We start from the raw sequence: 25,895 nt of genomic DNA, 5'->3' as shown, positions 1-25,895 counted from the left end.
TCTGAGCCACACAGACACCCCAGTAATCCTTTTACTATACTGTTGGATTCGATTACCTAGTGTCTTGCTGAGAATTTTTGCATCTGTGACCTGTAATTCTTGTTTTTAGTGGTGTCTGTCTGGTTTGGGGATCAAGGTAATGCCGGCCTCATAGAATGAGTTTGTAAGTTTTTCTTCTATTTCTGATTTTGGAACGATTTCAGAAGAAGAGACACTATTTCTTATTTAAATGTTTTGTAGTTGGGATGCCTAGGTAGCTTAGTCAGTTAAGTGTCTGCCTTTGGCTCAGGTCATGATCCCAGGGTCCTGGCATCGAGTTCTGCATTGGGACTATGGAGCAAGAAGCCCGCTTCTCCCTCTGCCTACCATTTCCCCTGCTTGTGCTCTCTCCCTCTCTCTCTCTGACAAATACAAACATAAAATCTTTATTAAAAAAAAAAAAATGTTTGGTAGAATTCTCCTGAGAAGCCATCCAGCCCTTGACTCTTTGCTGGGAGATTTTTGATTACTGCTTCAATTTCTTTGCTGGTTATGAACCTGTGCAGATTTTCTGTTTCTTCCTGTTTCAGTTTTGGTAGTTTATATATTTCTAGAAATTTATCCATTTCTTCCCAGTTTTCCTAATTTACTGGCATATAATTGCTCAAAAAATTTCTCTTATAATTATATTTCTGCAATGTTGGTTGTGATCTCTTTCATTCATGATTTTATTTATCACATCCTTTTTCTTTTCTTTTTGATAAGTTTGGCTAGGAGGTTATCAATCTTGTTAATTATTTCAAAGAACCAGCTACTAGTTTTGTTTATCTGTTCTACCTTTTTTTAAAATTTCTGTATCATTGATTTTTGTACTACTCCTTATTATTTCCCCTTTTTTGCTGGATTTAGGCTTTATTTACTGTTCTTTTTCCAGCTCTTTAGGTATAAGGTTAGGTTCAGTATTTGAGAATTTTCTTGCTTCTTGAGGTTGTATTGCCCCTCTTAGGACTACCTTTGTGACATCCCAAAGTTTTTGGACTATTGTGTTTTCATTTTCATTTGTTTCCATATGTTTTTTAAATTCTTCTTTAATTTCCTGGTGACCCATTCATTCTTTAGTAGGATATTCTTTAACCTCCTTGTATTTATGGTCCTCCTAAATATTTTCTTGTGGTTGACTTCAAGTTTCGTAATATTGTGGTCTGAAAATATGCATGGTATGATCTCAGTCTTTTTGTACCAGTTGAGTCCTGATTTGTAACCCAGTATGTGATCTCTTCTAGAGAATGTCCCATATGCACTTGAAAAGAATGTCCTTTCTGCTGCTTTCGTATGAAATGCTCTGAATATTTCTGTTAAGTACATCTGGTCCAGTGTGTAATTCAAAGCCCTTATTTCCTTGATCTTCTGTTTAGATGATCTGTCTATTGCTGTGAGTGGAGTGTTAAAGTCCCCTCCTATTACTGTATTATTATCAAAGAGTTTCTTTAATTTTGTTATTAACTGATTTATATATTTGGCTGCTTCCAAATTAGGGTCATAAATGCTTAAAATTGTTGGCTCTTCTTGTTAGATAGACCCCTTTATTGTGATATAATTCCTCCTTCATCTCTTATTATAGTGTCTATTTTATAATATCTAGTTTGTCTGATGTAAGGATGGCTACTCCAATTGTCTTTTGATGTCCATTAGCATGATAAGTTGTTCTTCACCTCTCCCTCACTTTTAGTCTGGAGGTGTCTTTGGGTCTAAAATGAGTCTCTTTTAGGTAGCATATCAGTGGGTCTTCTTTTTTTTTAATCCATTCTGATGCCCTATGTCTTTTGATTGGAGCATTTAGTCCATTAACATTCAGAGTAATTATTGAAGGATATGAATTTAGTGCCATTGTATTACCTGTGAAGTCACTGTTTCCCTATATTGTCTCTCTTTCTTTCTAGTCTTTCTTACTTTTGGCCTCACTTTCTGCTCAAAGACTCCCCGTCAATATTTCTTGCATGGGAGTTTTAGTGTTTATGAACAACTTCAGTTGTTGTTTGTCTTGGAAACTCTTTATCTCTCCTTCTATTCTGAATGATAACCTTGCTGGGTAAAGTCTTCTTGGATGCATGTTTTTCCCATTTAGTGTGTTGAATATATCATGCCAGTCCTGTGTGGCCTGCTAGGTCTCTGTGGACAGGTCTGCTGCTAGCCTTATGTGTCTACCCTTTCAGGTTAAGCACCTTTTCTCATGAGCTGCTTTCAGAATTCTCTCTTTATCTTTGTATTTTTCAAGTTTCACTATGTTATGTCACGATGTTGACCTTTTTTTGTTGATTTTGAGGGGCGTTCTCTCTGTCTCTTGGACTTGAATGCCTGTTTCCTTTCCCAGATTAGGGAAGTTCTTACCTATTATTTGTTAAAATAAACCTTCTGCCCCCTTTTCCTGCTCTTCTTCTTCTGGGACTCCTATGATTTGGATATTATTTCATTGTATGGAATCTCAGATTTCCCTAAGTCTACCTTTGTGTTCTAATAACTTTGTTTACTTCTTCTTTTCAGCTTCATTATTTTACATAATTTTTACATTATTTTACATAATTTTTTCTTTTATACCACTGATTCACTCCTTGGCTTTGTCCATCCTCATTTTTGTGGCCTCCTTGGAACTGCCTCTTGGTTGTAGCATGTTTAATTTTGGCCTGACTAGATTTTAGTTCTTTTATTTCTACAGTAAACAATTCTCTAGAGTATTCTATGCTTTTTCAAGACCAGCTAGTCTTTAAATTTGTTGTTCTAAATTCTAGTCATACATCTCACTTATATCTGCATTGATTAAATCCATGGCTGTGAGTACTGTCTTCTATTTTTTTCTTTTGGGTGAATTTTTCCATCTTGTTATTTCATCCAGAAAAGAAAAGAAGAGAGAAAAAGAAAACAAACAAAAAAACAATAACAATGACAATAATAACAGCAACAACAAAAAATTAGATCCCAGCTGTGTTTTGGTCTGCTTGTTAAAAAAAAAAAAAAAAAACAGATCCCAAAATAAGAAAGAAAGGAAAAAAATTAATTATGTATAAAATGTATAAAATTAAATTGTATAAAATTAAAATGTATAAAAAATAAAAAAAGTATAAAAAATAAAAATTTAGAAATCAATAAAAATTGAAAAAAAAGAAAGTGAAGAAAAAATAACAATAAAAAATAAAGAATAAAAGTACAAAGGAGGTTAGATACTATTCTCCCCTAGAGCTAAAGCTTTGTAGCCCTCTATGATCAATAAACTTGGTGCAAGTGAGTTGTTTGTGCTGGTCTCCTGGGGGAAGGACCTGCTCTAGTGGATATGTGCTTCCAGTGTACAGGGAAGCAGGTTTGGTATAAATGGCTCTGGATTCCACTAGGTTGCTCCCTAAAAGCTTTTAACACTGATGGATGGGATGAATACGGCAGTATCCTTCTCTCTGGCCCTGGAGCTGGAAGTTTGTGCCCTCCATTCTTCAGTGAGCCTTCACAGAAGAGCATTCAATCACTCTTGTCTCCCCACTTTCCATCAGAACCCTGTATTAATCCTGCCCGTGTTCAAGCTTTTTTATGTCAGGCACATGACTGAGTTTCAAAATTCCAAATTTTAGGGACTCCTGCATCATGGACCCCCACCTTTTCTACCAGGGAGTGTCTCACCATGCTTCTGATATTTGTTAAACCCCTCCTAGCAAAGCAGTTGCACAACCCCACAGCAGTTCTCAGTTTATGGCAATACAGAGCAAAAAGCTGGCACCTAGACCCACTGTTACAAGCCATCTTCCATGCTCCTATCCTTGGGAACAATGCAGCATTTAGACACCACCTGTTCTTATGACCCAGGGATCCTCAAACCATTGATTTGATAATTATCTAGCTATATTTGGGTGACAAGACAAATATTCCTCTGCCATCTTAACTCTTCTGTCAGGGATATTTAGTAAGCATTTTCTACATCAACTTTTAAAGTTTATACCTTGAGTTTTGCAATTGCTACTGTGCATTCAGTAATTGTTCTAGGTTAACACCCAAAATGGTATATATGGTCAATTACATAGGCTCATAGTGAATTAACAAATGTATCCACAACATCTTGCAGTAATTTTTCAAGTAAAATTTCATATAACATTGGTCTTTGCTCCAGAATTTTTGTTTGTGTGAAAGAATCAAAGTTAGGAACCTAAACATATTTGAAAATGTTTCTTTTCAATGGAAAGGATCATTTTAATCTTCAGGAGTTTGACATGCTTAGTGCACTTTCCAAGTGTTAATTAGATTTGTTTATACTATTTAGCTTCTCGTGAGATGTTTTGGACTAATTTTTGAATTCCATGTAAAATTAATACTATTATGCAAATAAAGTTAACATGACTGGGGAGTCTGAAGGTCAGTGAGGTCAGATCTCCCTGCCTTGGTTTATTAAGAGATTGATTAGTAACTAAGCTGTGCCTTGGATGTGGATCATGTGCAAGAGCTAAATCAATGTCATGGTTCATCAAGTTGAGATTTTGAGTATTATGATGACCTCAATTACATATATTAAATCATTTATCAAATATTATACACAGCCCAGTTTGTCCTTTCCCTACAGAATACTCATCAGCATCTCTTTTGGAAGAGTAATTATCTAATCAGTATTTTATTTACTAGTACTCCAGAAGACTTTCCTATATCCTTCTTACAATAAAGCAAAGTCCATTTATTTGGTATATGTTCTCTAGAATCCCTTAACTTAGTTAAAAAAAAAATCAGAAAACAACAAAGATCTTGCTGCTTGAAGAAATACAAGACATGTGATTCCCAAGAAGGAATTAATTGAAGCATTTTAAACTGAACCCCAAATGGTTGTCTTTTTCTCTGTCCTTTCTTACATGTTATGCAAAATGAATCAAGTGATAGAGGCTAGGAACAAGAGGAGTAAAATCAGGAAAGAAGTGAGAAGATTAGGATTGAAGAAGGGACTAATATTATCACCACAAAATAGCAAGACATGTGTCGGGAAACAAGGAAGGAAATTGAAAAACTTACTGAAGTCTGGAATAAGAAAATCCTCCCAGTCTTGTTCTTGATTTCCAATGTATAGGAGTAAAATCCAATCTTCTGTAATAAGAGAGGATAAGAAGATCATAGAGATACATAAGTTTTTCACTATAATCAATCCTACATATATTGTGACTTTTAGATTGAGTACAACTTTATTTCATAGTTTGTTGTACACTTACAGATTTGTGGCAACTAAAAAATAGGTAACTCTTTAGAAGCAAGTAGTTCTTAGTGATAATTATATGCTATATGAAAATAATTAACATTGAGTAAGCTAAATATAAATTACAAAAATATCTATAATAATACTTTATTTCAGGGAATTTGGTGTTGATTGTTATAAGGAATATATTACTCTATAGAGCATTATAATACAAAGTGTTCTTTTTGGGAGGAGTTTGCTTGGGGTGATAAATATAAACAAAATATTATCCACAGAGAAATATGACAGAGTAGCAATAAAGAAAAGGCTAATTATTTAGCTGATACATACTAAGAATACGTATTCATTCAGTAACTCTTTATTGAGTATCAAGAAATCTAGTACAAACGAGTTATTAGAGGTTGAAAGATCATTGTGAGTTCAATGATTTAAGAAGTTTTTTTTAGAAAGAGGATTCTCTTTTGCTGAGTTTCTATGGATAGATAGATTTCTTCCTTTCTTCCTAAGTAGAAACAAATAAATTTATTAAGTAAAGCACAGCCATCTTTTCAGTAGTGTTAAATCTCCTGGTTTGAATGTAGGGTACAAATAGATTTTTGTTTAAATGATATAGAAGTGAAAGTTTTGGAAAAGACAGATTTTAGTTACTAGACAGGATATTTGCAATTGGGGTTCTGGGCAAAAAAGAATTTACTCTTAAGCAAGTAAATGACATAGTGAAAGATTGTGCCTCACTTAAAAATTCCTTTGCTGATCATTTTTAGATAACCCAGCTATAGCTGACTGAAGAAAGTAATCACTGAAAAGTTTAGTAAGGAGGGCTTTGGGAATATCTCAAGAGTACAGATGATATAAGGAATGGGTTTTTATCTTCCTCTGAACTCTGTTCTTAATCCTAGGCTCCATATGTTACTTTCCCTCAGTTCTAGGCTTATATCCTCCTAGGATTATGTCCAGAAAAAAAGAGACAAATTTCTGTTGACTCCAAATAATGGTACTATATTTTGTGCTTGAAATTGAGCCAATTATGTGGCTAAAGAATTATGCAGATTTATCAGGTGTGGATCACAAATCTATCCCTGAATCATAACTCTTATTGATAAAATAATTCAATAATTTAAATTTATGACTGGCTAGGCATAGAACCTATGTATTATTCCCCATATCCATATAAATAAGAATTGATGAAGGATTGTTTCCCAAAGGAAAGTTTTTTGTATTATGTGGAGAGAAAGAGAGACAGAGTACACCAAGTGCAATGTGGGTTTTAGAAGATAAAATCAACCCAAACATTTATTTAAGATTGTTATATGACAGCAGTATAGAAATGGATTGGAAGAAAGAAAGCCTGGTCACAGGAAGACCAAATACTATAGCTATAAATTATATGAATTTGATCTATATAAATTGAAATGGAAAGAGCAAAATTTTTCAAGGTTAACTTGGTAGAACTTGTTGATTAATTAGCTATTGTTGTTGGTGGTGGTGATGATGATGATGATGATGATGATGAGCTTGATGATCCATTAGCTATTTCAGTATTAGATATTTTCATAGTTACACATGATTTAGAGTTATACTATGGCCCAGAGGTTCCCAAACTTTTTAAAATTGTATCACCCTTAATATCTCAGTCAGTTTTATTCATGGCACCCCTACACCAAAATAAATACCTAACAGATCTATTTAATATGTACTTAAGTCTGAGAAATAATGTGGTTGGGTTTCACTTAAACATTTTTAAGCACCCTATGGGACCTCTATTTTGTAAACCATGGCTATAGCCATTTTCTTACAAAAATGGATCATTAATAGAGCTATCCTATGACCCAGCAGTTGCACTGCTGGGTATTTATCCTAAAGATACAAATGTAGTGATCCAAAAGGGCACGTGCACCTGAATGTTTATAGCAGCAATGTCCACAATAGCCCAACTATGGTAAGAACCTAGATGTCCATCAACAGATGAATAGATAAAGAAGATGAGGTATATATACACAGTGGAATACTATGCAGCCATCAAAAAATGAAATCTTGCCCTTTGCAATGATGTGGATGGAACTAGAGGGTATTATGCTAAGTGAAATAAGTTAGAGAAACACAATTATCATATGATCTCACTGATATGAGGAATTTAAGATTTAAGACAGAGGATCCTAGGGGAAGGGAGGGAAAAATGAAACAAGATGAAACCAGAGAGGAAGATGAATAGTAAGAGACTTAATCTGAGGAAACAAGCTGAGGTTTGCTGGAGGGGAGGAGGGTGGGAGGGATGAGGTGGCCAGGTGATGGACACTGGGGAGGGTATGTGCTATGGTAAGTGCTGTGAATTGTGTAAGACTGATGAATCACAGTCCCGTACCCCTGGGACAAATAATACATTGTATGTTAATAAAAAAAAAAGGGTAATCAGAAAATCAAAAATAGCTAAGAATTTCACAGTTACTAGTTTGATAGCATTGTGTATAGATATTACCACATTCATTCATATAGATCTTGTGTAGGTGATTATTATATACCATGTTGTCCAACTTTTGCCCAATTTGAATTCCAATTAATCGGGTCTGATTTGAAAGTAAAATTTGAGGAACCTAATTTCACATATCAGACATTTGTAGTTGGGGAAAAATGGAACTGTGTTCTGTATATTCAGTTTAGACCTTTTGCCTCCTTTGTAAAATGTTATTTATTTTTGGATATGTGAAATTATTTTTTTCCCAAGCCAAACTGCATGTAGCTTTTTAAATATACTTTTCATAAACAATCATGGTATTTTAGGCAGTACATGGGCAGATGATTGTTAACAGCATACAACTCTCAAACTCCCTTCTTCAATGGACTACCAACATTAGAAAGCCGCTATAAAACCCAGTGAAGTCTTCATGTGGTGCTCTGAACAGGGAAAAGTTTAGAGTGAGGGTTGATATTTCACATTTAGCATGTTGTTTGACAACTTTTCATAACCTGACTCTGACTTTCAGGAAATGAAATGAAAATGGCAGAATTATCAATCTGAAAATCCACAAGCTAAAAAAGGAACTATTTTGAGAAATTCCATCTCAGTGGTGACTCCGTAACGTCCAGATTACCTGACATACTGGGAACCATTTCTTGGGGTCAGGCTCCAGCAGGTCTCTGGATTTAAGGGAGTCAAGTCTCTGTTGAAGGCAGAGAGAAGAGGACATATAAAAATTAATTTTAGTTTTTCCACATCACCAAAGTGTTTGTGCCAAGGTAGCTAAGGAATCCCTCCTCCTGAGAACCAAGAGGAAGTTTCTCAAAACTAGAAGAGAAAGGTATTTTTCCCTTGTATCAGTCTAGCTTTGAAAATGTTCTATTAGTGACATATGCCATTTCCCCCAAAATAATGAAGTGCTCTGTGTGCTAAAAACATACCTTAAAAAGAAGTAAAGCAAAGTTCTGCATTTTTATAAAACTTGATTAAAAACAGTATTTTGAAGTGTACAGTCCCCAGAAGTACACAATTATCAAAAATGCACACACTTCACTTGGCATCTCCAGCACCTTCAGCTCCTTCAGCTTTCTGTGCTTGGTCTGTTGTGGCATCTCTGTTTCCTGAAGGGTTATTCCCATCCTCGCCAGCATCAGCTTTCCCCTTTCTCCCTTTGGGTGCCTTCTCGCCCTTTTTTGCAGGACTTTGGCTTTGGAGGAGCATGTTTAGCAGATAACCTTGCAGATCCTCTTGATGGCTCATCCTTCACCTTGGTTTTACCTTCTTTAGCATCCCCTTCAGCCTTACTCTTGGGCATGGTGGCAACAGCAGCAGGACTTAAGCCCTGGACGGGTTGTGCAGCAGTGCATGGGCTTTAGCTGGTCAGGGGACATTCTTGCCCCTTCTTGTTCACACTACTCTGTAAAATGATTTTTATGGCATTTATAACTTACTGTGAGTGATTAGAAAATAATTTTGGGGAGGGAAGAGAAAGATAGGAGATAGGAGCCTTATTACAATTGGCATCAGGTGGTGAGAGAGAAAGGGCACAGGGTCAAGAAAGAGACATAGAAGTGGAGCAAAAATAACCCAAGATAAATTTGGATCACTTCTCAATTTTCTAAGAATTAACCTTGATTATGATTGGATAAGTAAACAAAAGAGCCAGTAGACATACAGACAGTTACTTACGGAAAAAGTTGAACAAGCAAGCATTTTGAAATAATTTAAATTCTATTAGTGATTCATTCTGATTACTTAGACATTGGGTTAAATGGACTAAATAAACCTCATCAGTTTATTTGTGCCTTTTTAAAATTTGATTCTAAGACTGTTACACAGAGGGTGCCTGGGTGGCTCAGTCAGTTAAGTATCTGCCTTCAGCTCTGGTCATGGCCTCAGGGTCCTGAGATGGAGCCTGGCATGGGGCTTCCCTGCACAGCAGGGAGTCTGCTACTCTATCTCACTCTGCCTCTGTGCTCTCTCTCAAATAAATAAATAAAATCTTTAATCTCTCAAATAAATAAATAAAATATTTAATCTCTCAAATAAATAAATAAAATCTTTAAACAAAAAAACAATGAAGACATTACAGACAAGAAGAAACACATCATTAAGAATAATAAAAGTAGATAATTATAAAGCTGTGAAGACTGAAAATAGATGGTATATGTCCTAGATTATTTTTGCTTTCAGATCTCAGAGAATTCTTTATATACTGTCTGGAATGTGTAACACAGAAAACTGAGTGATATAAAAACGATTTATTCCCCTCTTCTATGACCATAGGGACTCGCCCTTTTAAAGGACACATACTTATGTGATTTTTTTCACCTGTTGCTCACCCTTCAGGTCTGTGCCACTTTCATGGTATGTTACAGTACAAAACAAAATAGTATTCAGCCTTCCATAAGCCCATGTGATATACATACCCTTCTGAAGGAAATATAAATATCAACACACCTGTACATATAAAATCCTTTTTAACAGAGTCATTATTTAGTATAAGTAACATAGTTTATAGTAAAATTCATTTTAAAGGTTTTGACTTTTCATTTTGGATTTGTATGGTATCATTATTTAAACTTTATATTTGACTCATTATAGCAAACTGATGTATAAATTAGTATATTTAAGGTATTTCTGAAGATCATCTTTCATTCCAGATTAGCTGTCACTTACTGCATACTTGCTACAATACTGTGAGGGAAACAAAGACAGTACTGGGAACACTAACAATGCAATGGTTTTCAATTCAGGCCATATGTTACCATCACCTGAGGAGTTTTTAATCATCACTCCAGACAGAATAACTGGGGTTTTCAACCTGGACATGGGTGTGTTTTAAAAGAGTCCAGGTATTTTCATTCAAAGTAGAGAATGACTCCTCTAATGAGAAGTCTGATCTTCTAAGTTAGAAGTATTCCTTAGATTCACTTGCTAATTATTTCTGGTCTTGAGAAAATAAGGATGATACAGTTATAGTATCTGTTCTTTTTCAGTCCAAATCTTGACAATTAAAAGTATTACTGAAATCGTAAGACTGAAAAAAATGCAAATACATTTCCCCAAACTTAAAGCATAGACATCATAGTGTTCCCAAGCAAATAAGAAAATTCTAGTGATTATAGAATTGATATTCCTTTTCTTCCTTTGCAACTGCCTGCTGGCCCAATTCACACTGTTTATTCACAAGAGAAGAGAGATGTTTTTAAGCATTCTCCACAGATACAAAAAAATCCCTCTGGCTTTAAGGATGCTGCTGTGAAACATGGTTTGAGGATGAAATCCCCTACAAAGCTATCTTCCATCCTGCAACAAAAAAGTGTAGTAATAGCATGTTCTGATGTAGAAAATAGGAAATAATCTATTAAAGCTGTACCCAAAGTAATCTATTATTGGGTTACTTATAGAACTTAATTTTTAAAAATAGTTTTATTTATGTTGCACTGATACTTCTACATATTCTGCTATTTATTTTGGCAAGGATAAAATTGTAAGCCTATAATGATATTTTGTCAAAATAATCACTTTACAAAATACACAAAAACATAAAAATAAAATCATCTTATTTTTGCTTTAATTACTTTCTATTAATATATCTTTAATCACAGGACAATTTAGATTGTAGAAAATATAAAGAAGATAACAGAGATCACCCATAATGCCACACAGAAATAATCTATATTTACCAAATCTATACCAAATAATAATTTGGTATTATTACTTCACAATTTTATTTCTTCTAAATACTCAGTAATGCTATGTAAAAACTTGTAAAGTTTTTTTTTAAGTTCTGAAATTCTGTCCTCTAGCAGATAAGTTTAACCCATTTATATTTATTGTAATTTATGGTGAACCTTAATGTATTTCTAAAACTTTGTCTTATAGTTTTATTGCCAATATTTTTTCCCATCTTCTCTATCCCTTCCTACCTTCTATTCAGTTGAGAACCTATTGTGTACCTTGCATTTTTGAGGTTATAATCTATTATATTTAGTCCTGCTTTTTTACATAAAAGTAAAGTTTTTTGTGATTCTGATTCTGATTATTATGCATAATTTTAAGGCCTCCCTGATAATTTATCATTTTACTTAATTATAACATAAATAACTACAGTTATTTTATTAGAATAGCATTCTTATGGAGAATCACTGTATCAAAATATCTGAGCTTTTTAAAAACCTCTAATGCATATTACTAAATTATTTTCTCAAAAGATTGTCTTGGTTACTGCTTCTTGTAGTGATATTAGAAAATATTAATCGTTGCATCCATACTGGCAATGAATATTAATTTTAATGCTTTAAAATTTTGATCAAATAAAATATACATAACATTTCTTAAAACTTGCATTTTTTGGTTTATTTTTTAATCATTAATTTTTTTCTTTCATGTGTTTTATCAATTTATATATTGTGATCTTAATATTTTTTTTCACATCTGTTGCTCTGAGTTCTGTATAGCTATGTCTATAATCTTTTTGAAGCTTTTCCCCATTTATACTTTAACTTTTAAATTCACTAATAATTTTCAGTATATGCAATTTAAAAATTCTCCATTGTGTTTTCTTTTATTCAGAGATTGGTATATGTTTTTTCCTTTTCCTATTAGTTTTTCTTTAGTGAGTTTGATTTTTTACATTTCAACCTTTAATTCATCTGAGTTTATATTGACTGGGTTCAAATCTTAGTTCCTCTTCATAATAACATCCTTATCTTTGGCAAATTGCTTAATCTATGTGCCTCAGTTATGTCATCTCTGAAATGAACACAAAGAAAGAGTCTGTATCACAGGGTAATTGTGAGGGGTAAACAACATAATATATCTAAAGTGTATGGCACATAGTAAATGCCCAGGAAATGTTACCTATTATTGAATCTGTTTATTCTTGGAAGAACATCACACTTTATTTTTGTAAAGATCTTATTTATTTATTTGATAGAGAGAGACCCAGCGAGAGACCAAACATAAGCAGGGGGAGTAGGAGAAGGAGAAGCAGGCTTCCCACTGAGCAGGGAGTCTGATGTGGTCGGATCCCAGGACCCTGGGATCATGACCTGAGCCAAAGGCAGATGCCTAATGACTGAGCCACCCAGGTACCCCAAGCATCACACTTTAATTTATGGAGATTTATTCTGTGGTTTTCTATCTGCTGGGATTTTTCTCATTTTATTAGTCTTGGGAAAGAATTTGGCACAGTATTCAAGCACCTGAACTCTAGAGCTGAACTGTGTGGGTATAAATCCCAGCATCCAAACTAATTAACTATATGACCTTGGGTAAATTGCTTTACATATTTGTTTTTTAATTTCTCTATCTGTAAAATTGAGATATTTATGTCATTTGGCTCAGAGGTTTACTGTGAGGATTAAATACATGTAAAGTAGTTAGTGGTAAGTGTGTTGCTATCATGAGCTATTATTTGTTTCAAAATATTCTTAATGTCATTTTCATCCATTTTTCTCCTCAAATGAAATTGAGACCTAGTCTGTCAAGTTTAGAGAGATCCCATTTCTATTTTGATTGCAAGTATGATGCTTTGGAAAAATTAATAATATTGAATCTTTTTACCAAAGAAGAAGCAGTATTTCTCCAATTTTTTCAATGCTGTTTTTAGATATATCAGTAAATAATTACAGTTTTTAAAAATTTTTTTACATTATTCAGAGTACTACTCAGTAATTGTGTTTAATGTTGTACATAAGGGCTTTATTTTTCTTATTTTTAAGTATTTATTGTTAATACACAAGAAAGCCATTGTCTGGTTTATATTTATCTTCTGTATTGCCACTTTGCTCTTAATTCTAGTATTTCATTTAAATCCATTTTCTTTCCTATTCTTGTATATAATCACATAGTAAGAAAATAATAGTTTTGCCTCCTCTTTCCTAATTGTTTAAAATCTGAGTTTTTACTTCATTTTGTACTATATTACATAAGCCTCCAGAGTAATGCTGAATTCGTGTATTTAAGAGATATTTGGTGGCTGTTTTCCATGTTTCAGGTTCCATGGAAAGCACTTGATAAACACTTGATAAACCGGGACAGCACAGCCATGGGCGCTGTCCATACAGATCTTTAAAACTAGTTCATAGTCTTCACATAGTATCTATCAAATGTTGTGTATGAGTTTGCATTATTTGGAGAAGATGTTAAACAGCTTTCATTAGATTATCAGAAGGAGTTCATAGCCATAAAAGGCTGAGAATCACTAGTCCCAATTCGTGGTGACAAATTTAAGCCTTATTTATATTCTGATTAACTTTACTTCATAATGATTTAAATGTTCTTATTCTCTATTATAGACTTTTTATATTTGAAAGCAGTGTGGTTGTATTATCAATTTCCTTAATGTATTCATATTTTAAAAAGAATCCACATTCAAAAAAATCAGTTATTACTTTTCCATAGGAATCTGTTAAATAACTACACATTATAAAAAAGATTCTTTATAGATACATTAGTTTAAATTTTAAAAAACAGTATTTTGAGTGTTAAAAGACAATATTGAAGACACAATTCAAGTTACAGCTTAGTCACCCATGGTTTCTAGGAAACATAGGAATAGATTGGGTCATGGTTTGCAATCTTAACTTGTGATTATTTATTGTAGACTAAAGATTAGGTATTTAAATAAATGTGCTTAAATGAAAAATAAATATGCTTGTGTATGTTTGTTTATTTGTTCTTTTGCTAGCAATTATTCTTTGTACATTTCTATTTCTTTATTGCTAGGGAAGACAGCAAGTACAATGTCTACAGGAGCACTTTATTGGTTCAGAATACAGAGTAGGAGTCTGGCCAGATGGCTGGCTCTACACAAACAAAACAAAGTTGAATAATGTGAGGGATGCCCACTCTTATGGACAAAGAACAAGCCTCACTCCCCCAACTGCCTCTCACTTTACCCCACAATAGCATGCCAGTAAGTATATAGTCCTGGAGCAGTGGAGTAGTTGCTTCATGGAGCCAGTCATTGCAAATCCTTAAAAGTATTTTGAATGGAGCTATAAAAACTTAAAGCATTGAACATTCCCTTCTCAAGTTATTATCTGTAAGGGTTCAATCTGCTATCTCAGCAAACTCACTTTCCATCTGTTCACGTAATTTATTTACAAATAAACTAGGGAGATTCTTTAAAAAGTTGGTGAGAAGTGGCTAGACTTGTAATTTGAATCACTGACCCTCATTGAATGGATTTTAGCCACAATGTGAAGAGGAAAAGACAAAGATAGTGGATGTCATGAGTGATTTAAAACAAAATGAAATTACCAAGACAGTTAAATATGACAGTACAATTAGAATGTGATTGAGGAACGGGAACAGGCAACAGGTATGTTCTTCCTTCTTTATTCAGTCTCCTCAGTTTATCTCTTCAGGTATGGTACAATATTACATAATTATTATTTTTAGGTCAATGAAATAATTATACTCTCAAGGCATTTGTTAATTTATCCATTCAAGGATTTAAAAAGTGTTCATTCAACATTTCCTGTATAAAGGCATGTGATAGTTTCTGGAGCTTTCCCTTTTGAAGCTTATAGACCAATGGGGGCATCATGCATTGATAATTATTTAACCATAAAATGCAATACTTACAATGAAGGAAAGGCACAGGGAACTATGAAAGTGCAATAGGAAAACCATCATTTCACTTGTGGATTGAGAGACAGCTTCTCTAAGGAATGTTTAGGTTCCACTCTGAGAAATCCATGAGTCAGACATGGAAGAGCATGTGATAGGCAAGCAGGAATTAGACAAAGCAGAACCTTGTGGACGACATTAACACATTTATTATTATTATTATTATTATTATTATTATTATTTTAAATTTAGCGGGCCATAAATAGAGGAGGACCATATCATATTCCTAATATTAAAAGGCACTGTAACTTCAGTTTGGGAATATTAAAAAGATCTGGAGATGAATAGTGGCGATGATTACACAACAATGTGAGTATTCTTAATGCCGCGGAACTATACAGTTAAAAATGGTTAAAATGGCAAATATTGTGATGTACATATTTTACCACAATAACAAAAGAAATATACTCATTCTCTCTGAAAATATGCCCTCACGTGGATAATTATATTAACCATCGCAGTGCGTTATGATGGAATTCATGTAAAGAGCTTGGCAGATACCCTGGCAGAGTTGAACTGTTATATGTATATTCCAATGATGAGAAAAATGAAAATGAGCACTGTGCTGTGGATGAAGATGTTAGGATCCAGGTACCATCATATATTATCATTGGCAAGTAGTAACTGCTTAACTTCATTTTCTTGATTTGTTGATTAAGATGAAAAGCAGTCACCCCTAGGTTATTTTGAAGGTAAAATATATGTAAAATATATGTGTCCAGTATCTGGAATGTAGTAGGTGTTCAACAGATAAGTAATTTCCTTTACGGGAGCACTACTCATGGGATATCAATCCCTAAAACTTCACAAAAATTATTGTAAATTCTAAGAGTGATAAAGATACTGGACTAATCCTGAAGTCATTTGTAAGGAGAGTGACTGCTGGATCATATGCTATAGGTATGTTTAATTTTGTAAGAAATTATCAAACTGTCTTTGGAAGTAGCTCTACCATTTTTGCATTCCCACGAGGACTGAAGAAGATTTCCAGTTGTTCCAGGCTTCTCACCAGCATTTGGTGTTGCCAACATTCTGGATTTGAGCCATTCTAATAGATGTGTAGTGATATTTTTTGTTTTGGTTTGCAATTCCCCAGTGACATGTGATGTTGAACGTCTTTTCATATGCTTATTTGCCATCTGTATATCTTCATTGATGATGTGTCTATTCAGATCTTTTGCCGGTTTTTTTAATTGGGTTGTTTTCTTGTTGAGTTTTAAGAATTCTTTGTATATTTTAGATACTAATTCTTTATCAAATATATCTTTTGCAGATATTTTCTCTCATTCTGTGACTTGCCTTTTAGTTCTCTTGATACTTGTCTTTTGCAGAGCAGGAGCTTTTAATTTTAATGAAGTCCAGTTTATCAATTATTTTCTCCATGGAATGTGCCTTTATGCCTTTGGTTTTGTATGTACACAATGTCACCTAGGTTTTTCCTATGTTACTTTCTAGTTTTGTAGTTTTACATTTTACATTTAGATTTGTGATCTATTTTCTGAAGAGTATAAAGTCCATGTCTAAAGTCATATTTTGTTCCAGGAACATTTGATGAAAAGATGATCTTTGCTCCATTGTACTGCCTTTGCTCCTTTGTCAAAGATCAGTTGACTGTATTTAAGTGGATCTATTTCTGAGCTCTCTGTTCTGTTCCATTGATCTATTTTTCTTTTGCCAGTATCACTCTATCTTGTTTACTATAGCATTATAGTAAGTCTTGAAGTCAGGTAGTGTCAGTACTCTGCCTTTGTTATTCTCCTTTAATATTGTGTTGTTGATTCTGGTTCTGTTACCTCTCCATCTAAACTTTAGAATTGGTTTGTCAACAACAAAATAACATAAGATAACTTGCTGGGAATTTGATTGGGATTGTATTAAATCTATCGATCAAGTTGGGAAGAACTGGTATCTTGACAATGTTGAATCTTCTACCTTTTCAGCTTTGCATGAAAATTTGCTAAGGGTGTCTGGGTGGCTTGGTCAGTTAAGTGTTTGCCTTCGGCTCAGGTCATGATCCCAGGTGCTGGGATTGAGCCCCACGTCGGGCTCACTATCAGCAGTAAGTCTGCTTCTCCCTCTTCCTCTGCCTTTCCCCCAACTCATGCTCTCTCTCTCAAATAAATAAATAAAATCTTTAAAAAAAGAAAATTTGCTAAAATACTTGTTTAATGAAAGAATAAATTGAACTCTTCCATACAGTAGCCATATCTCAAAAGTTTGTCCTCTTTTTGCAGCTTAGTCCTAGTCAAAAAACCAGCTGGCTGTTACAGATGTAACACTGAGAAGTTGCCTCTTTGCATTAGGCCTGTCTGAAGTGTTAACTGTTTAATAGTGAATCTTGTGCTTAAAGGCTTCTAAATGAAGGCAGTTACATAGCCTTTCACAGGTGTGGTACTTTTTCTTTTAATTATCATCTTTCTTCTATGACATATCTTCAGTGGGATTAGGTACACATACCCCCACTCACATGCACACATGTATTTATTGATCACATAGGGTGCAAAATATTTAAACCCCAATAGAAATATGAAAATATGTATAAGTCATGTTCTTTTTCCTCAATAACTTCTAATCTAGATGGGGTGAAGAAGAACTAATACAGGGCACCTAGGTGGCTCAGTGGGTTAAAGCTTCTGCCATCGGCTCAGGTTACGGTCCCGGGGTCCTGGGATTGAGCCCTGCATTAGGCTCTCTGCAAAGCAGGAAGCCTGCTTCCCTTCCTCTCTCTGCCTACCTCTCTGCCTACCTGTGATGTCTGTCTGTCAAATAAATAAAATCTTAAAAAAAAAAAAAAGAACTAATACAGGTGTCTTGTGTACATTTTTCATGTAATTCTTACAAGTACGTATTAGTATTCCCATTTGCCAATTGCTGATATAACTTGCCAAATGAAATAGTCATATGAAAGAATTCTGACTGCATCTACACTCTTGTATTTTAATCTCATTGCCTTTTGATAATATAAATACCTTAAAATGCTCTTACCATATGCCCAGACAAGACTTTCCAGGACAGTTTTATAATCAGATGTTCTGCTATACCTACCCTCATAAGCCATCAAGACCTGTCAAAATACCAAATTTTGGCAAAGAAACCACGTCTCCAAAATAATTTTTTTCTCAACCCCTGAAATTGTCTTCAAATATGTTTTCTAATAAAGTGTCCCTATATTCAGTTGAAATTGGCTTTGCATTTGAAAGATAAGCAAGAACCTTATAATAAGGAATCCATGAGTGAGTCAAACAAATCACTCCATGATTTTATTTATTTATTTTTAATGATTTTGTTTACTTATTTGACAGAGAGAGCTCAAGAGAAGGAACACAAACAGGCAGAGCAGGCAGAGGGAGAACCAGGCTCCCCACCTAGCAGGGGGCCTGATGCAGTACTCGATCCCAGGACTCTGGGATCACAACCTGAGTCAAAGGCAGACATGTAACTGATTGAGTCACCCAGGGACCCCTCACTTAATGATTTTAGAAAATGGGGAAAACCTCATACGAGTTTACCAGAGGATAGACTTTCCTATAAAGATAAATCCTGATCTATGTCTTGAAATATAGAAGAGATGTGTTTTCTCCTCCATAAACTGAGGTTAATAATAATAACTACATGATTGGTTCATATGAATATTACTTAATACTTAAGCTTCTAGAACAGAGCCTGGCTTGCCAGTTGAGAGATGATAGAGTGTGTTTTTCTGTTAACCATTAAACTAAGAACTATTTAATTAATTTTTAATTTTGATGATATTTCTAGTGATAATTATAGAATATATGATATTATTATAAAGTATAAAATATACAATATTATAATTTCTATAACCTAGTACAATATATAGTATAACATATAAAATAAATACTCAATAGATATTTGTTGAATGAATTATGAAATGATGGTGTATCATTTGACAAATTTTAAGGCAGAGAGTACAAGAGAGTTAACTTTTTTGAAGATCAAATTAAATTTTGTATTATTCACTGAGCTTCAGATATATGTATACATGTTCATTAAAAAAATAAACTTACGGCACAGGTAACAGGAATCGGGGATAGATTCAGTGAGAGTGCTCTGATCCTTGTGCCTAACTAGTCTTTAAGTTTCTGAAGTTTGAGAATTTGCCTCCACTTCTATTGCCAGCTGGGGTTCGTCCGGACTCTTTCATATAGTAGGTGCTCAATAGATACTTTTTTGATAAGACTTATGTTTGATACAAAGAAATAATTACTTATATTATGAGAGATTAAAGTTATTAACAGAAACTATGGAATCCCTTTCTTTTAGATTTCAGTTTTCCCATCAGCCACACATTTGTTCTGAAATTACATATAAATGGAAGGCTGTATCCACTCTTATCTTATTGGAAACTTAATATTTAATACAAATTTGTGTAAAAAGGGATAAGGCTCTTTGTACAGCTCAAGACCATTTTGCTGTTGTAAATCTGATACCTCCACATAAAGGCATCAAAATGTAGGAGTCAGGGAGCTTCCGCAGTAACTCTTCTGTCAATAGAACCATGGAAAGTAGACAAGAACAAGGGCTCATCAACCAAAGCACTTGGGGCTAAAGAGAATGATGATATTTTCTTGCAGAACAACTCAGCAAGGAAAACTCCCTCACTGCTGTGGAAGGAACCAAAAGTTCAGCACTTGGCACTTAAGGTTCCATAATTTGATTACACTCTTCTTCCCACTTATTTTTTCTAATGCTGTCTTCCATGAGTTCATGCTCTGGCCATATTAAACTCTGCAGAGTTGTCTGAATTCAACCTTTACTTTCCTCCTTCATGCTTTTACTATTGCCACTTTCTTCTCCTTGCATAGATCTGCCTATCAAATATCGACCAATGCTTTGCTTTTAGTAATTACTCCACAAATGTATTCAACAGACATTAAATGAGTGCCTTCAATGTGTAAGGCTTTGCATTAGGCAAATACGGTATAGAAAGTGGAATGAGACAAACTGCTGTTGAGACATTTAAATATAGAAAGTCTCTCATTGTATGTATGTCTTTGATTTACTATTATTATGTTTGCGGCTGGTACAAAATGTCGCGACTTGGTAGGTGCTTCATAAATATGTATGGAGTGAATTAATAATTAAAAATTACCACCCAACTATCTTTCTGATTACATTATTTTACAATCTTCAAAGAAAATGAAACACATTTCTTGGTCTTTGAATAGCATGCAATAAAAACTGATGTCTGATTAAATAGCACAAATATTCTTGCATACCCTCTTACATGTGTTTCAAAAATGAATACTTGTTGAATTGTTTTACTAGAATTTTACTAGAAATGAAGTGCATTTAAAAAATAACTATCTTATGTTGTTTCTAGCTATAGGGGCCTAAATTATTTTGGTAGGAGTCACTCATCAATTTAAGTACTGACACAATACCTATAGCTAGTGACTCTTCTCTCCTATTTAAAAAAATGTAATGTCAAATGTTATATCCTACTCTTTCCTTCTGTGTGGTATCTCTCTTAAACTGAACAGCAGCTAATAGAAGATATAAGATCATTAGCCTTGTTCTTCAATCATGGGTGGGACTCTTGTCAGAAGACAGTCGGAAGTTTTATGTGCTTTTAGACTGGTGGGGTAGAATAAATACCTGCTCTTTTACATGCAAGACATACAGATACCATGTAGGAAGAAGCAGCTGCTGACATCCTGAACCTTTGCAGCTGCATTAGGGAGAATGGCTGCACGTGGAGCTTCAGAAAGCTGAGTGGCGGTAGCAGTGAATCCTTTTTATTAGACATGACCATCTCTATAAAGGAATAAAGTCATACAAAGGAGAGATTACAGCCCAGGAAGTCTTTAAAATTCCCAGTGTAAGTTGAGTGAGTGTTTCAATCTGGTATGGTTTCTTCCCAGGTTTTGCTCTTTTGTGAATGTCTAAGAGCAAAAAGCAAGGAAGTTTGAAAGTTCTGTCTTGCCGGCATGGGAATTTTTTTTTTTCTGCTGTCAAAGACTTATTAAATTCTGTTCTGGATTGTTAGATATGAATCACAGGGAAGGTATCATGGAACACATTTCTTTGTAGTAGTACAGCTATCTCAGATCAGTTTGAACTGCCGTTGGGCAACAAGAGAAGTTAACAGCACATTTAGTCATGTCATTGTAGTCCAACAGGTCTCATTTAACAGTAGGAAACCTTCCAGGTATTAGTCAAAGTGATATATCAAAATGTCTCTTTCATTATGGCATGATAAAGTAAATCAGGTGTAGAAATACAGGATATTCAATTCTCACCCAGAGCAAAAGGCACAACAAAGTACCAGGCAGACATAATTTCAAGAGGTGAGTTGCTGAATGTTGCATACCTTCTGATTTTTAGAGTGTACTGGTTAAAGATGTGGCCCAATGAATTCAGAACACATTTGATTGTTCTCTCTCTCTCTCTCTTTTTTTTTTTTTGATTGTTCTCTTTAAGTGTTGGAAATATTTTGACCTTCATTTAATATACTTACTACAATAGTTTTTGAACTTTGTATGCCTACACATTACCTGGGAAGCTTGATTAAAATGTAAATACTTGGGTTATTTCCCCAGAGACTCTAACTTTCTTGGGAGTTTCTCAGAATTGTATTTTCTTAACAAGTACATCCAAGTGCTGTTAAAGTAGGTATGCCCTAGCCTGTATTTAGGGAAGCACTAACCCATTAGCTGAGGTTTCCTTGTTATCTTCAACACCCCTACTCATTATTTGGATACATTCAGTTGCTTTCACTGATCCTTTAGGCAAATCATCGACAACACAGCAATTATCAGTTCTGTTTTCCAGTATCTTTCCAAACTTGTACCAAAACTCACTTGTCATATTTTACCTTTTATTTGATATTCATGTTTTTGTGAATAGTAATTCTTTGCCAAAATTAGCACTATAGTCAAAGTATAATAAAATATGTATTTGCCCTTGATTAATAAATGGATTCTTATTAATACACTGATAGGAAAGAAGTTGAGTGGAATCTCATAAATATATGTTTGAGTTTTAAATCTTGCTTGATAAAACAGCTCCTCCCTTGTTCATTGACTGAATCAGTAATTCTTGGAATTGAAAATACTTAAAAAATCATATTGCCTGATTTGCTCATGATTACTATCTCCATTTTCCATTAGTATCTCAATCTTCTAATTTCAAGCAAAATAATTGGGTAGAATTGGCACCATGTCATTTTCATGGGATGATAGGAGTGGGGGGTAGTTTGGAATCAGCAGGGCCTCTCTGCATTTTCTCAGATTTCAAGAGATACCAACCTTATATACATATACTCCTAAAATGTGGGACAAAATATATGTAGGACTTTCTATTTACTACCTAAAAGCGATGATTTCCTGAAACTACCTCTATGAATAACCGTGACATCGTCAATTATAGTCTTGTATGACATCATTGGCTTAAATTAGCCTGTGAAAAATAATGTGCTATAAATATCACAAGCAGGGGTTCTACTATTTTTAAGTCCCTCTGCATATATTACATGATTTTAAAAATAAATGGGTAATTAGCTTAATTATAAATCTAATTATCTAAAAATGTGAGTAGTCAATTGTTCTATACAATGCAGGTTGTGCTGTCAGCACTCAATTAATATCTGTATCTTCAAAGCACTTAAATTTTTTTTTTTTCTCAGTAGCCTCTCAGTCATGTTTCACAATCTGGTGATGTTACATTTATTGAAATATTTTGAAATCTGTTGTATCGCTCCTCCTTTTCCATATACTTCACACAAAATTGAGTGGTGGGCTGTTTCAGGGACTAAGATGGTTGCAGTCTAAAGACCATTGTGCTCTACCCACTAGTGGAACGATGGACGACTGTTCTGAGAAAGGATACTCTTTCCTTTTCATTTCCAGAAAATGGGGCATTTTCTTTGAGTGTGTGTTCTTACTCTTTGGCTTTGAACAGCAAGTTCTTCAGAAAGTTTTGCTAAGTATATTTGATTATAGCAGGAAGCTGCTAAAATATTGTTCCTGACTTTGCAGGAAAACTGTTGAAGATAATAATAACTTGATGACAGAGTTTAAAGAAGTCAGTATGAGGCTGGAGATGAACGTCTAATGTATGCAGTTATTCAGTGAGAGGGAGATGTGTCACCTATGTTTAAGTTAGATTTCATCTGAAAATTAATTGGAGATATAGAATATCGACATGAAGATGTTTAATGGACTTAACTTTTAAATATATAATATCCCCTTTCTAAAGGATTGGTATCTTTTAGTCTTTTAGGTTCAAAAGTTAATTTTATTTCTGGAAAATTTAATTTATTCCACTTTAATATTTACTTTTGTTCTGTACATATATTGTAGGGTTTTTACTTACATACACACGTACATGCACACATGTATCCATAGCCATATATGTGTTAGTATTCACAATCCTGTGAAGAAGGAACTTGGGTTTCCATTATACAGACTGGGTGACTGACTCCTCAGGAAGATTAAGTGACTTGTATAGCAGAAGAAGAATTTCAGAAAATGAGTCTGAGGATAAAATGTCCCCTGCTCTTATAACGTAGAGTAGGAGATATTGGTGTCTTTTCACTTAGATTAATCCGCATTCAATTCCAATAAGCTTCATTTAACTGTTTTCTGAAAATAATACTTTATAGCAAATGTTTCTCAGAAATAAAATGAATGCCATAAGTAAATATTCTTTTTGACATGGCTTTTTTTGTTTTTGTTTGTTTGTTTGTTTTGTTTATTTATTTGACAGACAGTGATCACAAGTAAGCAGAGAAGCAGGCAGAGAGAGGGGAGGAAGAAGGCTCCTTGCTGAGCAGAGAGCCCTATTGGAAGTTGGGGGCTCCATCCCATGACCCTGGGATCATGACCTGAGCCGAAGGCAGAGGCTTTAACCCACTGAGCCACCCAGGCGCCCTGACATGGCTTTTCATAAACTGTGTTGAGGGTAGATCAGGATGTCTTTTTTTCTTTCTAAAATAGAGATGTGACCATTTGATTATATATGTTAATATTTTATCAGTATTTGTAAAATCTTGTTCTCTGTCAAAGTAAATGATTGTATAATCATCAGTTGAATGAAATATTAGTTTCATTGGCCTTAATTATATAATCCTTTAATTATATAACAGTACTGAATACTTTGCACATAATTGTTGTTGGCTAAATGCTTGCCAATGTATTGTTGAAGCTTTTTAAAATAACATGTGGATTAGCCTATGCCAGAACTAAACATAAGAGCTAGATAGTGTCTGTACAACAGAAAACTGAATATCTGGATATAGACCAAATTACTCAAAGGAGAACACTAGCATTGTCTAAATTAGAAAGGGAGCAGTAGGGAACAAGACAAGTGTGGGAAGAAAGAAGGAAAAGCAAAGAAGGTGCCACATAGTGTGCCACACTATGTTGTCTTATGGTAACATGTTGTTTTAATGTGTGACTAAGACATTTAATAAAGGATGGGGGAGAAAAGAAATTGAATTTCCTTGGAAATTAGGGAAGTGCCAATACATGTCAGGGTTACAGCAGTCACTAGACACCTAGAGATCTGTGATGGTTTGGGGGATGCTGCCGCTGAGTAGAGAAGCCATGGGGCTCTGAAGGCCAGCAAGTTTGGGGAGCTGGCCAGCACAGTGCAGCCTCAGGGACAGGAATGCATCCTTGGTTCCTGCTTTTAAGCATTATGTATTTTCAGCCACTGAGAAGAAAAAGGTCTGCTGCTGTTAAGTGTCACGTCTTTGTCAGAGTTGTTTGTTTTTTTCATTTGCTGCAGCACTTTCAGGCCTGTGGGGGCTGGGGAGTGAGCTGTGAATAATGGAATGGTATGTCCTCCAGAGTGAAGGAAGAAGAGCAGTTTCTTCTGCATTAGCAGGAGTGGGTTTCAGCCTCTCTGCCTCTCTCCTCTGAAGCGCTGCTTACGGGATGTGATCAGGGAGTCACAAATGATAGGATAACTGGTGACACAATAGAACAAGTCTCTAACAGAAAACAAATGTGTGGACAAGATCTGAAAGATGCTTTTATATTTGGACAGCAAGAAACCTATTAAATGAAATAAATTACATGCTGTCAGGCTGATGACTCAGTGTTCTATTGAAATAGGCAATATTTTGGAGTGAAGGAAAAGAAAGCATGGTATGACACAGACAAGCTCAAAATAATGAAAACTTTTCCTTCTGACTCGAGCGTGAATATTCAGATTAGAAGACAGACTTCCGACACACAGTGAAGTACATATTAAAAAATGCTTTAAAATATTGCTAGTTAGACAACTATATTCTAGACTATGTTTATAAGTAACAATAATCCCTAACAAAGAACAAAGCTCCAATAAATGGCATTCCTTGTTATTTATTTTCACCATCCTACCCTTATTTTAAGGAATTAAAGTCAAATTTCGGTTTGTTTATGGCAAATGCTTTGGAATAGTTATTGGGTGGTCCATTCATTCCTTCATTGATTCAGTTCAGTAAATGTATATCGCGAACTTCTATGTGCCAGGCATTATAAATGCAACAATGAACAAAAGACATGTCCCCTGACCTTATGGGCCTATGGCCTTGCAGAATAAAAAATTAATATTTATTAAATAGTTTCATAGTAAATATTTCACATGCACAATGTTACG

General features: G+C 34.4%; 1 protein-coding gene and 1 pseudogene across 3 annotated transcripts in view; one reads left to right on the top strand and one right to left on the bottom strand.

Moving 5' to 3' along the window:
* Nucleotides 1-25,895, top strand: part of CNTN1 (contactin 1) — a 346,709-nt gene that overhangs the window by 158,700 nt on the left and 162,114 nt on the right. The gene's annotated exons all lie outside the window — the stretch shown is intronic.
* Nucleotides 8,694-8,958, bottom strand: LOC116879075 (annotated as a pseudogene).

Source organism: Lontra canadensis, unplaced genomic scaffold, assembly GCF_010015895.1.
Source record: "Lontra canadensis isolate GAN:19392208 unplaced genomic scaffold, GSC_riverotter_1.0 scaffold59, whole genome shotgun sequence".
Classification (NCBI taxonomy): Eukaryota; Metazoa; Chordata; class Mammalia; order Carnivora; family Mustelidae; genus Lontra; species Lontra canadensis.
The sequence above is the reverse complement of the archived record's forward strand: the minus strand, read 5'-3'. Positions and strand labels throughout refer to the sequence as shown.